The following is a 13546-nucleotide window of genomic DNA, read 5'->3' as shown; positions in this document are numbered from 1 at the left end:
ATTAATCTCCATGCTAATGTCTTGAGACCACCTTTGCTAAATCTCACAACGTTCCCACTGTAGGAAGCAGCAATAAAAAGGATAAAGAGCAGAGTTTCAGAATTCTCAATGCGATGCCTCCAAGGAAGAAAGGGATAGCTATAAAAAAAGTATAGGCTTTTCATTCTCTTGTGCATTCCACCTGCAAATGCAATCATGTAATAGGATTTTCAGAAGCCAATGGAACGGATGAAAGGGGATTTGGGAGTCTAAATGATCACTCACGGTTACCATAGGTAATCTGCTTCGTTTTGCTTGCTCCACAGACAACAGCTCACTTTTAGGGAGGGAGCAGCATTAAAAGGCATGTTTTAAATAAGTGGTTAAAAGGTCACATGGATGAATTAAACCCATACCCATGATGTTTATATAGATTTTCAGCACAGCATCACATTAAACCTTGTCACTAGGCACACACAAGGCATATCTATGATTAAAGCTGCAGATAACACTGCTAATCCCAGTTATTTAACCAAATATCCCCCTTACTCCCAAAGACATTTAGAAGGCTCAAATGAAATCATGTATGCAATAAACATGCAAATACGTCCCTGTTTAAAATTATGCTCACCCAAGCATCTTTAATATTTAATTTATGAGCAACGCATCATTATAATCCAAGCATTATTATTATTCGTTCTGCAGCCTGGCAGCAGCTGAGGTTGCCCCCTTGTTACTCAAGCATTATGAAAGCTGCAGCCGACAACCCTGGCTTGCAGCCCAAAGTGATTTCAGCCTTTGCTCCCTGCATAAAGACAGGAAGAAGCAGTATAGTTTTGCCCTGTCAGTTGCCACAGTGCAAATGTTCCCCATTAAAAGTACAGTTGTTATTCAGACAGGCAAAGCATTGTACAATCCCTGTCCATCTTCACAATAATTATGTGGGACTGAGACTGCTTTTATCACCACTCTAAAATGTTTTGTTTTAATGTAAAACTTGAGATAGTAGATCTAACACATTGTTGTTGTTAGCTGCCCTTGGGTCGGTTCCAACTCATGGCAAGCCCATGGATGAGACATCTCCAAGAATCCCTATCCGCCATTGTCCTGCCCAGATCCTGCAAATCCTTGCCCATAATCCCCCTGATTGAGTCTATCCATCTGGTTTGTGGTGTTCCTCTCCTTCTTCTAACCTCTACCTTTCCTAGCATTATTATTTTTTTAGTGATCTGTGCCTTCTCATGATGTGGCCAAAGTACAATAGTCTCAACTTGATCATCGTAGCATCCAAGAAGAGCCCTGGTCTGATCTGTTCAAGAATCTATTTGTTTGTCTTCTTGGCTGTCCATGGTATCCTAAGTAGTCTTCTCCAGCACCATATTTCAAATGAGTTGATTTTCTTTCTGTCTGCTTCCTTCACTATCCAGCTCTCACGTCCGTACATGGTAATTGAGAATACAATGGCCTGAACGATTCTGACAATAGCTGTCCTTCCCATTCCTAGTTGTCTTCTTATTTTCTGACTGCAATCTCCATTCAGGTCCATGTTTGATCCTAGATATGGAAATTCTTTAATTATTTCAATTTCCTCATTGTCTAGATTGAATTTGTGTATTTTTTTTCTGTGGTCATTATTTTTGTTTTCTTTATGTTCAGCATCAAACCTGGCTTTACATTTTCATCTTTGATCTTCCTTATTAACTGTTCCAATTCCTGAATGTCTTCTGTTAATATTATGGTGTTGTCTGCATGTCTTAGGTTGTTAATACTGCTTCTTCCTATCTTCACTCCTCCTTTTTCTGATTCTAATTCTGCTTTTCTTATGATGTCTTCAGCATATAGGTTAAACAAGTAAGGTGATAGGATGCAGCCTTGCTTGATCCCTTTGCCTATTGGTAACCACTCTGTTTCCCCGAATTCTGTTCTGACGATGGCCCCTTGTCCTTGGTACAGATTCCTCATCAGGACTGTCAGATGTAGTGGCATGGCCATGTCTTTGAGTGCATTCCATAGCTTTTCGTGATCTATACCATATACATATACAATATACATATTGTAAACATACGTATGAATACCACGGAATGAATGAATGAATGAATGAATGAATATATATATATATATATATATATATATATATATATATGGTCATTTGATCTTTGCTTCACTTCATCATGGCAAGGGTGAGAATTTTTTTCCAGCCTGTGCCACATTTGTTTGTCCACAAATGTCTAGGGGACTCCATACCAGTAATGGGTTAGGCCAAACAATATTTGTTCTCCCTCCCTCCCTCCTTCCCTCCTCCTCTCTCTCTCTCTCTCTCTCTCTCTGTCCCCTCCTTCTCATACAACATAAACCCAGAGGTGCAGAGAACCAAGGCCATATTCCACACACCCCATCCTTGGTGATGTGAAAAAGTCGAGGTGAACTGAGAAAGATCACTTGCTGCACCACCAACTCACTGCATTTTGAAGCGATGTACACTTAGAAAGGGAAGCTCTTTTCTCAGTCTATAGAAAAGGATTCATGCAAGGTCATTCCACATTGCCAGCTCACCCAGTTTTAGTATTTCAGTGCATTTCTCACAAAGAGCCAAGGCAAAGTGTAACAGTGGGCCATTTCGACAGGTGAGGTTGCCCTGGCCTTTTAAATTTCATTTCCCAACTCATTCCTTTTATTAAAGACAAGTTTTTATTTATACTTGCTAATCAAACATTTGTGGTTGTCTGATTTTAACGATGCATAAATCAAAGGAAGATGCAAAAAATGTGCTTCTTGTGCAAACAGGTCTCTCAGTTTTAGTGGCCTGGTACATACAGGCAGGAAGCGGCATGTCGGTGCCAATTCTAGGGTTCGGGAGCACACAGCAACCACATACTCCCAAACCCCAGTCCGAATGGATGCTGCCATCATGGCGGCCTCCCGTCCATACTGGGGCCGCCATGATGATGATGATGACATACAGCGACCAGATGTCTTTGGCAGGAAGTGGCATCATGGTGGCGCCTTTTCTTGTTTGCGGAGCCACAAAAAAGAAGCTGCTCTGGGCAGCTTCTTTTTGGCGGCGTGTTGGTGCTGCAGTGTGCGGCTACTGCAGCACCAATTCGGGGCAAAGATGGGCAGCACGGAGCCACCCATCTGTCAAGCCCCAGTTTTACTGGACAAGAACTGTGTCTACTCAATTAGAGACCAGTCCTTGAAAAGAGGGAGCCAATGTGGTACAGTGGTTTGAGCATTGGACTCTGACTCTGGAGACCAGATTTCAAATCCCTACTCAGCCATGGAAACCCAGTGGGTCACCTTGGGCAAGTCATGCCCTTTCAGCCTCAGAGGAAGGCAAAGGCAAAACTCTTCTGAACAAATCTTGCCTTTACCCAAAAGCCTCAGCGGCAACATAGACCATTCTATTTACAGAAGGCCAAGTTTGGATCCAGTCCAATAACACCCCCCCGACACACACACACACACACACACACACACACACACAAAATATCTCTGTAATGGTGCAGCAGTAAATTCTAGGTTTTTGTGGGTTTTTTGGGCTATGTGGCCATGTTCTAAAAGAGTTTCTTCCTGACGTTTCACCAGCATCTGTGGCTGGCATCTTCAGAAACTCTTCTAGAACATGGCCACATAGCCCGAAAAACCCACAGAAAGCTATGGATGTTGGCCATGAAAGCCTTCGACTTCACAGTAAATTCTAAAATTAGTAGAGCTGCAGGTAAGCTCTCAAGAGGAAACCAGGCCAGCTTTCTTAATCCATATCAAGAAACCAATTCCAGCAGTTTCCATCCTCATCAGGAGCCAATGGGTATTAATCGCCAATTCAAGATCAGGCTATCTTAAAATAACTTTGCTAGAAAAATCCATCCCCACTAGCTACTGTGAGGATTGCAGCTAAACCATCTAGAGAGAGCAGGGAAGTCTGAGGGAGGTGGCGGATTATATTTTCATTTCTGCTAATAAAACGGTCCACCAGTTCCACCCCTGTGAGCCTTGGCTACAGCACAACATTATCTCATCGTCCCCTCTACAAGGAGATACTAGCTAACAAAAACATAAAGGGGGGGAAAAAACCTCAGCAGTTAAAAAGCAATCATGCAACAAAATAATAATACACACTAGTCAAACAATATGAAACCAAACCAACAGAGACAGAATAAAACACACACTGTCACACACACAGAGTATAATCTAAAGCCTGTTGAAAAAGAAATGGCCCAACTACCATAGAAAACATAAAAACGTAGATGTTCTATTCTCTCTGGGGCAGGAATTCCACACAAGGGGTGATACTACAGAAAATATCTTTGTATATTGCTATCAGACATGCCTCATAAAGTTCAAGAGGGTCTATTTCACACAATGCTAGTGTCTACCTTTACTGTCACTCCTGGAACTGTAACAGAGGATGTAACTACAGATTAATTTAAAGGTTTTATATGCAGTCACCCAAAGCTAAGAGACAGATATCATGGGGAGCCATGTAGGAGACCGGGGAATAAAGATGATCACTGAAAATGTCACTGTGCCCTTGCATAACACTGGCAGATGACTGGGGAGGGGAAAGAAAAACAAATATTATGTCCCATCTGACACACCGAAACTTGTTTTATATGTGGTACAGCATGCAGAGGAAGCAAGACGAGTTATTAGCAATACTCTAGGGTAAGGGAAGCCCATTCCATGATGCAAATCCTACATACAACTGCTGGCCACAGCTCAGAAATTCAGCAGTATTATAAGGGGATCAGGTAACGATCTTCTAAACAACCTTTCCCTTGCCTTGTGCCTCTTATCTTAATTGTCAGGTCCTTGAAGTCAGGCTACTGCAGTGAAAAGACTACTGGACTCAGTTTGGACAGATCTATGTTCAAGCCCCACTCAGTCAAAAGATCTCACTGGATGACCAGTAACACTCTCTCACATCACCTACCTCCACAGGGCTGTTGTGAAGATAAATGGAAAGAAATGGAATAGTGCCTTGATCACAATTGGAATAAAGGTAAGGTATAAATGTAACAAACAAATATATGACACATCTCCACTAGAAAAATTAACCATTTTTACATATATATTATAGGATTTTTAAAAGAAAATTAACCTATGTTTTATAGATTACAGGAGAGCCTTTAACTGTATATAGCAACAGTTCTTAACCTGTGGTCCACAGATCCACAAAGGGCCACAATATCCTCACAGGAGGTCTATGAAGGCTTGAAGAAATGTTACTAGATTTTTTAGTTAAAAGCTCTAGGTTTTACAGGCTATGTTAGTTTGCTGTCAAGAGGCAGAAGATGGAGTTGGTGCTGGAGCAGCTCAAGCAGTACACCACAGTGGTGGCTGACACTAGGGACTTCAACAGTGAGGGGGGAAAGGAAAAGGCTCTGCTGCTGCCAGCATTGCTGCAATCCTTCCACTAGGGTGGCCATCCTATAAGTCAAGGTTTGGGAGGACTTGACAAACAGCACATACACACCCTTTCTCTCTGCATTACTCTTTTTGCCACAAGTGTTGTCTCCCAAGGTGTACACTGAGAAAGAAAACCACCAATCCAAACAGACTTGGTCTTGTCTGATTTTGGAAGGTATGCAGGGTCAGGCCTGGTTAAACACTGGGAAAGCAAAGCTCCAGGGAAAACCAGGGATCTGGGAAAAGATCTTGCCTGGAGAGCCATCACTGCCATTTTTAGTTGACAGTACTTTGAATCCATACGATTGATGTAAACAAGAAGGGTGTGTGGGCCTCTCCACACTCCTTTCACCCTCACTACCTCTTATAGTCTGGAATTGTATAAGCTTTATACTAAGGGTTTTGCATGATGCAGATTGCATCCCTGTTCTTTACAAAAAGGCCATGCTTGATGTATTTTAGGTTTTTAAATGTTGAGTTAAGTCTTGATGGTCTGCAGAAACAGAAGATATTTTAAGGGGGTACGTACTGAATAAAAGGGTAAGAACCACTGGTATAGAAAATGAAAAACTACTTGTTATTTCCAATTTACAGCGATCAAAAGGTGTCATGTTTTAATTGGCGCCTGTCATGGGGTTTTCGTGGCAAGATTTCTAGTGTGTTTTTGCCAATGTCTTTCTCTGGGGCTGAGAGCATGACTTGTCCAAGCGCAGTAGGCGCTTGTCCATGGCTGAGCAGGGGATTCAAGTCCACGAAAACAGAGGGGCAACTGTACTTATGGAATTAGAATTCTATAACTAATTGACTTTTATCTTATTTAAGATCTCTGTAGGCAATGCACTGCTAGGTAAGCACTACAATCCTATGACTGCTATACATAAAGCAAAGACAATGCCTGTCATTTGTCAATGCCTTTTAGTATTTCCTTGTACTTTTCCATTTATTTCTGTCCACATACTTGCAAGAGCCTGCAAGTCTGACAGATCTATTCATACTAAGTCAGTTTTATTCCAAACACATTCTTATGACTTTTATATACTCCACATTCTCCAGAGTTGCAAGAGAAAGCACAGTGTGAAATACCGCCAATCTCAGTGACTGGGTTTGCAATACGAATACCCTTTTTTCTTCTCCAGAAATGTACCAGAAGTGGGAGGGATTCTTATATACAAAATAAATAGCAACATAGATTCCAGCACAAATGTCTGCTTTTGTAGTTATCATCTGACTATGTAGCCCACACGGAATATAAACACATTTTCAATATTTTCCTCTAATAAATGCCTGTGGTTTTAACTTAGAAGAGCCTAGATTTCTCAAACCACTGCTTTTAATAGGCCTATTCTCAGAAATATCCTAAAGGCACCAGATCCTATCTGATCGTGAAAGCTAAACAGGGTTAGATCTGGTTAGTACTTGGATGGGAGACCACCAATGAATACCTGATGCCTTCAAGTTTATTTCAGAGGATGGAACTAGAAAAACCACCTCTGGGTATTCCTTGCCTAAGAAAACCCTATGAAGATCATGTGGTTACCATAAGTCGACAGTGACTTGAAGACAACACACAGGAAAGGATACTGAAACAGAATTTTAAAAATACTTCCCATCTTATTAATAGGTCAAGTGGTAATTGGATCAAACATGTAGATGCATGTAAGTCACACAAATAAAGCAGACTAGGAATGATGTTACTGGTTCTACCAGTTAGCGGTGAATGTAGCACAACAGATGCCCATCGCCATTCACAAAGATGCTGATTTTTCTTTCCTTCACAAAACAAAAAATATGAAGAATTAAAGTACGTGCAGAAACCAGAATTAGTGGGTTAAGAAAAAGAAGATAGGTGTCTGGGCAGTAACAGTCCAGAAACAATCTTTAACATTAAAGTACAGTTACAGGTGGCATAAAGAAGAATACTGAGGTATAAATGGGATATAATTAATGCTTGGGGCAGGGTAACTTCTAAAGAAACCATTGTAAAAATAATAGTTTTCCTGAAAATGAGCAGCTCTCAGCAACCAGATAGCAGGAACTACTACAGGAGCTATGATCCTCATACAATCATAAGAAGAGCTATACTGGACCACCCCACTGGCCTTTCTAGTGCAGAATTCTGTACCTAAATCAGATGTTTTGAATGACCCATAGGAAGACATGCCCACAGCAGTGCCTCCCACTCACCACCTCCCAGCAACTGATATTACTGTGTCTCAAATATTGGACCCAGTCATCATGGTCTTGTTACTTGCTGCTCCTTGTTACAGAGTAAGAACCAAAGGTTTATTTTCAAATTCTTTACAGTTGCTTATGACTTCACTATTTCTATGCCAGCAACAGAATCTATCTCTCAAAAGAGCAGCCTTTTTTCTTTTGTAAAATAAGATGGATTGTTATGAAACTAAAGGCACCAGAATGGACAATCTGACAGGACAAATCAAGATTTCTATATCAATGGTTCCCAAAGTTTTGATGTCCTCTGAGAAATATTACTGGGAAAAGACAGACTGAACTGACAGCCCACATTTCTTTGCACTCTCAAGCAATTTGAAGTAACATGTTCCCATTAAAAAAAAACACAAACAACCATAAGAACACTTCAGAATGTGAAATATGAATTCAGGGAACTGGTATCAACTCAAGACTTGAAAACTGGACTGAAACTGCCTACCAAAAACATCAGACTCACAGTATAGTCAAGATGCAAAAATCTCATACAGAAAGACTGATAGATTTGGGGTTGCACAGCACTGCTGCAGCAACTCAGGTATACTGCTGGCAAGTCAATTATACAGTTGGCAAGTCAGGTATACATATGGACACAAATGTCTGGAAGACAGTAGCAGAGAGAATATACAGTGGTACCTCGGGATACGAATTACCCAGGTTACGAAATTTTCGGGATACAAAAAAATCCCATAGGGAATTATTGTTCCGGGTTACGAAAGTTTTTTCGGGTTACGAAAAAACTTCGGCGCTATTTTAAATGGAGCCGCGGCAGAGCCGCGGCTTTTTCCCCATTAGCGCCTATGGCATTTCGGCTTACGAAGGCTTTTCGGGTTACGAACGGTGCCGCGGAACGAATTAATTTCGTAACCCGAGGCACCACTGTATGCTCTTTTCAGAGTCAAAAAAATGAAGTATTGAATTTGCACAACATTTCCCATTCATCCAGGTAAAGAAAAGGTTACTGATTAAACAATTTCTGAATGAGATGTTCTAGAAAAAGTGTGACATACCAAGGGCCATATCAAACAAGCAGTTTTTAGGAAATGCCCCAGCAACACAACATATGCACACGCACACACACTTACATAATTCAGGAAGGAACACAGGGCTATCCTGTGGAAGAGAGACTTGTCAGAATGCAGTCAGCCCATGCATTTGCTGGTCATTCTGTAAGATATCTAATATCCAAGAACAATGATCTTTTGTTACCAGGAGGTTTGGAAATGATGGCCTTTATGCACAAGTAGTTTATATTTTCATCTGCTAGATGTTTTCTAGTTCACCTTAGCACCCTATCTGATAAACACGATCTAAAAATCAGTCTGACTTTTGCACAATTTGTAGTTCATTAACATATATTCTCTCCTCTTACTCTCCACCAATATATAAAGTCTGAGAACTCTGGATAGATGCAAATGCCTCCCTAATGACCAAACTGCCATTCTAGATAATTCACAGTAATGTCTTTGAAGTAGGTTAATTTGGAACTTCTGTAGAAAACACAGATGATCTATGGAGTGTCCTTATGCCAAGATATGTGAAGCATGACCTGGTTACCCCTAAAGTGCGTCTTTTTCCTCTATAACCCTGTGTGCCTTTCAGAAGCATGTTTTTGTAATGCCTCAAGAACTACCGCTAATTCACATTCAAGCAGACAGGACCTTCCTTGAGGTCCCTTTTCATTGAGCAGAGTGAAACCACTGCTCTGGCCCATCTTGAATCTGCCTAAAGCCTCTGTTCAGGCTCTAATGATATTCTTTATTTGTTGAGTCTCAGGATCAAACTATCAGACAACTCCAAGAATCTTGGGGAGTATTAGTTGACTCTTAAGATTATGACACTTCTGGGTCTTCTTTTCTGCTCTGGTGTCTAAATGGTACGTCAATTGTAAAACTTGGAGTCTCCTTCAAAGTGTGCATACGAGAGGCAAGGGGGAAGCACCAATCAATACGAGGCTTCAGTGTTCAGTATGAACAAGATTAACTGGTAACATTTTGGCAGGAAATGAAAATAATCCCCAAGTGTTTATTTCTATATGTATGGGGAGGGAGGGTGAATTAAGCGTTTCAAACTGTTCAGATTCCTCTATAGTTGACCAAAGATTTCATTCTTTATATGTTTCTGCTACGGTTTACCAGACAAGTACCCCCTGAGGCATTACCTCAAAAGAATAAGAAACTATTAGGTGACAAAATTGGAAACGTGTGTAATTCATATTATGAAAAAAATGCTAAAACAACTTTCGATATTTCAAATAGCTGTATAGAATTCTGCATTACAGGAAGGCAACTAAGAAGCCATGTTATTTTCCCATAGCAGACATTACTTGAATGCATTATTATCACAGAGCACTACACCTATGTAGTTTGAGAATTCCCTTACTCTCTGTATCACTTTAGGAAACCTTTGGCATCTTTAAAATGAATTTTGAGGACATGACCTTGCACTTAAATATATTACTAGTGATGGTAATGAGACTGAGAAAGCATGCTTACAATCTAGGCTTGTTTATTCATCTTTCACTGTCATGATCACCATGTAACTCCTTATACCACCCACTTCTCAGCAACTCCTTTGAGGCAAATCACATTATTTTGTTCTCACAGGTTAGAGCAGACATGTGCAAGTATGACAAATTATGACTGTCTACATCAATATGGAAGAAAACAGCACTAAAGCCATCTACAATGTACTGAAATGTACAGTCCAGATAACAAAACATCAATGGCAACATCACTGTGTATGGGGACAGGTGAGAAAAAATACAGTTCTACCAGTATAAAAATCCTTTCTAAATAAATAAACTAAACATAATTCTTCACACTTTTAGACACCACTGCCTCCTTATTTACATCCTTTGCTCAAAAGGGATCATTTCTACACACCACAAAGGAAATGCACAGTGAATTTGGATCAAATATACAGGTTTCTCCTTTCATTTCAATAAGAAAGGATAATAAGCCTCTGTACACTGGGGGAATGATGCAGACTTCCACATCTTGATGAGTTGCCAATTCCCAGCATTTCTCACCACTGGTTATACTGGCTAGAACGTATGGGAATTGCAATCCAGCAGCATTTGCAGCGCTCCATAATCCCCAACTATTGAGCACAGAGATAAACAGGTGCAGTTGGATTCTTGGTTAAACCAATGGTTTTTACATTTCCTATCTCAGAGAACCTTTCTACTTCTATTACTCTAGTGAGGAACTGCCTGGCTGCTGCAGAGAATAGTAGGTTGTCCTCTAAAATGCACCTGTAGTTCTCCTAAGTCATCAACCAGGTAATAAAACCTTTGCACTGCCTCCTGCAAGTTACAAGTGGTTAATAAAAAGGGGTGAAGAGATTTCAAGCTTGGAGGATGAAATGTGTCTTTCCAAGAATTTCTAGATCCATCAACAACTAGACAGACATTTAGAATGATGGAATACTGTATCCAGGAATCTGTGCTGCATTGCTTACCTTCCTCTTGAGGAATCTTGGTTTAGCTTTTAAACTAGAATTTGCATGACTAGGGACACAAATCTAAATAATAATAATAATAATAATAATAATAATAATAATAATAATACCACCTCACCTATTTATATCAGTAGGTAGGCCTTTGTATATTATATCAATGCTCCTGGATGTAGAAGCAGCAATCAAAACAAGCCAACTCCCTTTACAGTAAGCAAAGCCACTTGGAAAAGAGCAATGGAGAGGGCTCACATTTTGCATATCTAGCAAACAGGTAGGCAGAGTGCTATTTATTTTAAAGTTTCCACTTTTGTTCAAGTAAAAACAAAACCAAACAAAAACAAAAGTGTGACTGCCCCTCAGGACTTTGCCAACCCAGAAATTGGCTGCCACAGCTGCCCACCCTTATTCTAGCAAGAAGAAACAGTTCTAAAGTAACTCTTAACTGCAGGAGAAGAAAGAGGTTTGGAGCTTATGAAAGGTATGCCTGCAAGTGCTGGTTTTACACAGGTGATAGGCAGGAATGTAATATTAATTCAATAGTTCTGAAAAAAATTGCTACCCATATAAAAAATGAATGTGAAAGAAATCACCTGGGATGCTTGAATTTGACTGGAATTAATCTCTAAATAGAAAGCAAACCTGGCTTTCTAACACTTGGTAAACTGAAGCACAGCAGCTTCATTTATGCAAAGGCTAAAATAACAACAAACATTATTCACAAATAGCTATTAGCAACTGTATGTTTCCTTTCTTTCATGGATCACTGGCTGATGTTACAGCAGAAAGCTCAATCCCTCCTCCTGCCCTATCCTTCTTTCTTCTAGATAAATGTCACTACCACAAGAGCCATATCAGTACTTAAGAGGAATTTCCTAATTCTTGTCAGGCTGTTCTAGGATGTCAGGGTGAGTGTGCCATATCCTTCTTCTAATTAATAGCTCAACCCATAAAGCTCTTAGTAGGAATTCTATTTCTTTTATATGAGCAGAGACCTTGACAAGGTCATTATCTTTTCAGTGGGCTATTACAAGTATAGCTGGTGAGTCAAATAAATTAGAGATTGGTCCAATCTCAAAAGAGAACCTGGCAATCTCTTCTGCCTATCAGACTGCTCCCCATTGTGCTTTGCTGCCCAACAGCAAAACAGGCAAGCTCTGTCCACCCTCATTACTGTAGGAAAAAGGGTTGAGTCCTTTGCTTACTTGGACCAGTTTAACTGCACAACACACAAATGAAGCAGGCAATCACAGTTTTAGTTGAGCTACTGTAACAGAGAAATCCGTGGAAGAAAGGATGATGGAGGGAGGAAAAAATGGAGTGATGAATGGAGTTAGTAGCAGTTGAAAAAATAGTACGTTAGTGAGTAGAATCATAAACTGTTGTTGAATTAGAAGACAACATGAGGGAAAAGTTATGAGGCAATGTTACGTTATTAGGAACTTTTACTACTGTTCAAGAGATTATTTGTTTGGAACGCTGGCATGTTACAAAAACTACTGTAATGTGTAATATGATGAACATATTCTACTGTTTTAGTTTCGGTGGATCTGAAGGTTGCCATCTCTCACCCCATGAGCCAAATATGAGGTACACCACCAAAGACAGAAACATAATCTACTATACAGTGTTACCCCGGGATACGAATGCGCCGCCTTACGAAATTTCCGGGTTACGAAAAAATCCAATTGAAAAAAACTGTTCCGGGTTACGAAGGTTATTTCGGGTTACGAAAGAAATTTTGGTGCTTTTCAGCGCTTTTTCGCACCAAATCGCGGCTTTTCCCCATTAGCGCCTATGGGGTTTCGGCTTGCGAAAGCCTTTCGGGTTACGAAAGCGGCGGCGGAACGAATTATTTTCGTAACCCGGGGTAACACTGTACTCTAAAATTCAGCACACTTAAGCAATAACAATAGCACTTACATTTCTATACCGCTTCATAGTGAACTAAGCACTCTCTAAGCAGTTTACAATGTGTTAGCCAATTGCCCCCAACAAGCTGGGTACTCATTTTATCGACCTACAAAAGGATAGAAAGCTGAGTCAACCTAGAGCCCTGCCAGATTCAACTCACAATGTTTTGGCTACCATACTGGCAATTAACCAGCTTTTGGACTTTGAAAAGTCTCCAAAACTCTGAACTCAAGTGACCTGTTGGGGCCAGAGCCCTCTAGCAAATGCCTAGATATTTCATGGGTGCAAGGGCCAGGGGAAAAATGCAGACAAACAAAATATTGGGGTTCTAATAAATATGATCAGAATACCAGATATGTGTAGATTTTGAAGCTCTGGGCCATGGAAAACAGATAAAGTTGCAGGATAAGAGATGTGGGGAGAGGGAATTCTGTGAGTATCCCAAACAGTTCCATCAAAAGAATGTGTGGATATTTTGTCTAATAGCTTATATGGAAGCAATGCCCACAAGCTAAAGACATTGTAATCCTGTGGTATGATGAGAAATCTGGCAATT

The 13546-nt window shown here is 40.3% G+C and overlaps 1 protein-coding gene across 5 annotated transcripts in view; it reads right to left on the bottom strand.

The window, feature by feature from the left end:
- Window positions 1-13546, bottom strand: part of SLC44A1 (solute carrier family 44 member 1) — a 117586-nt gene that overhangs the window by 84308 nt on the left and 19732 nt on the right. The window contains exon 1 of one of the 5 annotated variants that reach the window (XM_042450105.1): window positions 8703-8721. The exons of the other annotated variants lie outside the window; for them this stretch is intronic. The gene's annotated coding sequence lies outside the window, so the exon portion shown is untranslated. Of the gene's footprint in view, window positions 1-8702; window positions 8722-13546 lie in introns of those variants that run through there. 5 annotated transcript variants of the gene reach the window in all.

This window comes from Sceloporus undulatus, chromosome 2 (assembly GCF_019175285.1).
Source record: "Sceloporus undulatus isolate JIND9_A2432 ecotype Alabama chromosome 2, SceUnd_v1.1, whole genome shotgun sequence".
Classification (NCBI taxonomy): Eukaryota; Metazoa; Chordata; class Lepidosauria; order Squamata; family Phrynosomatidae; genus Sceloporus; species Sceloporus undulatus.
This window is presented reverse-complemented; position numbering and strand designations above follow the sequence as displayed.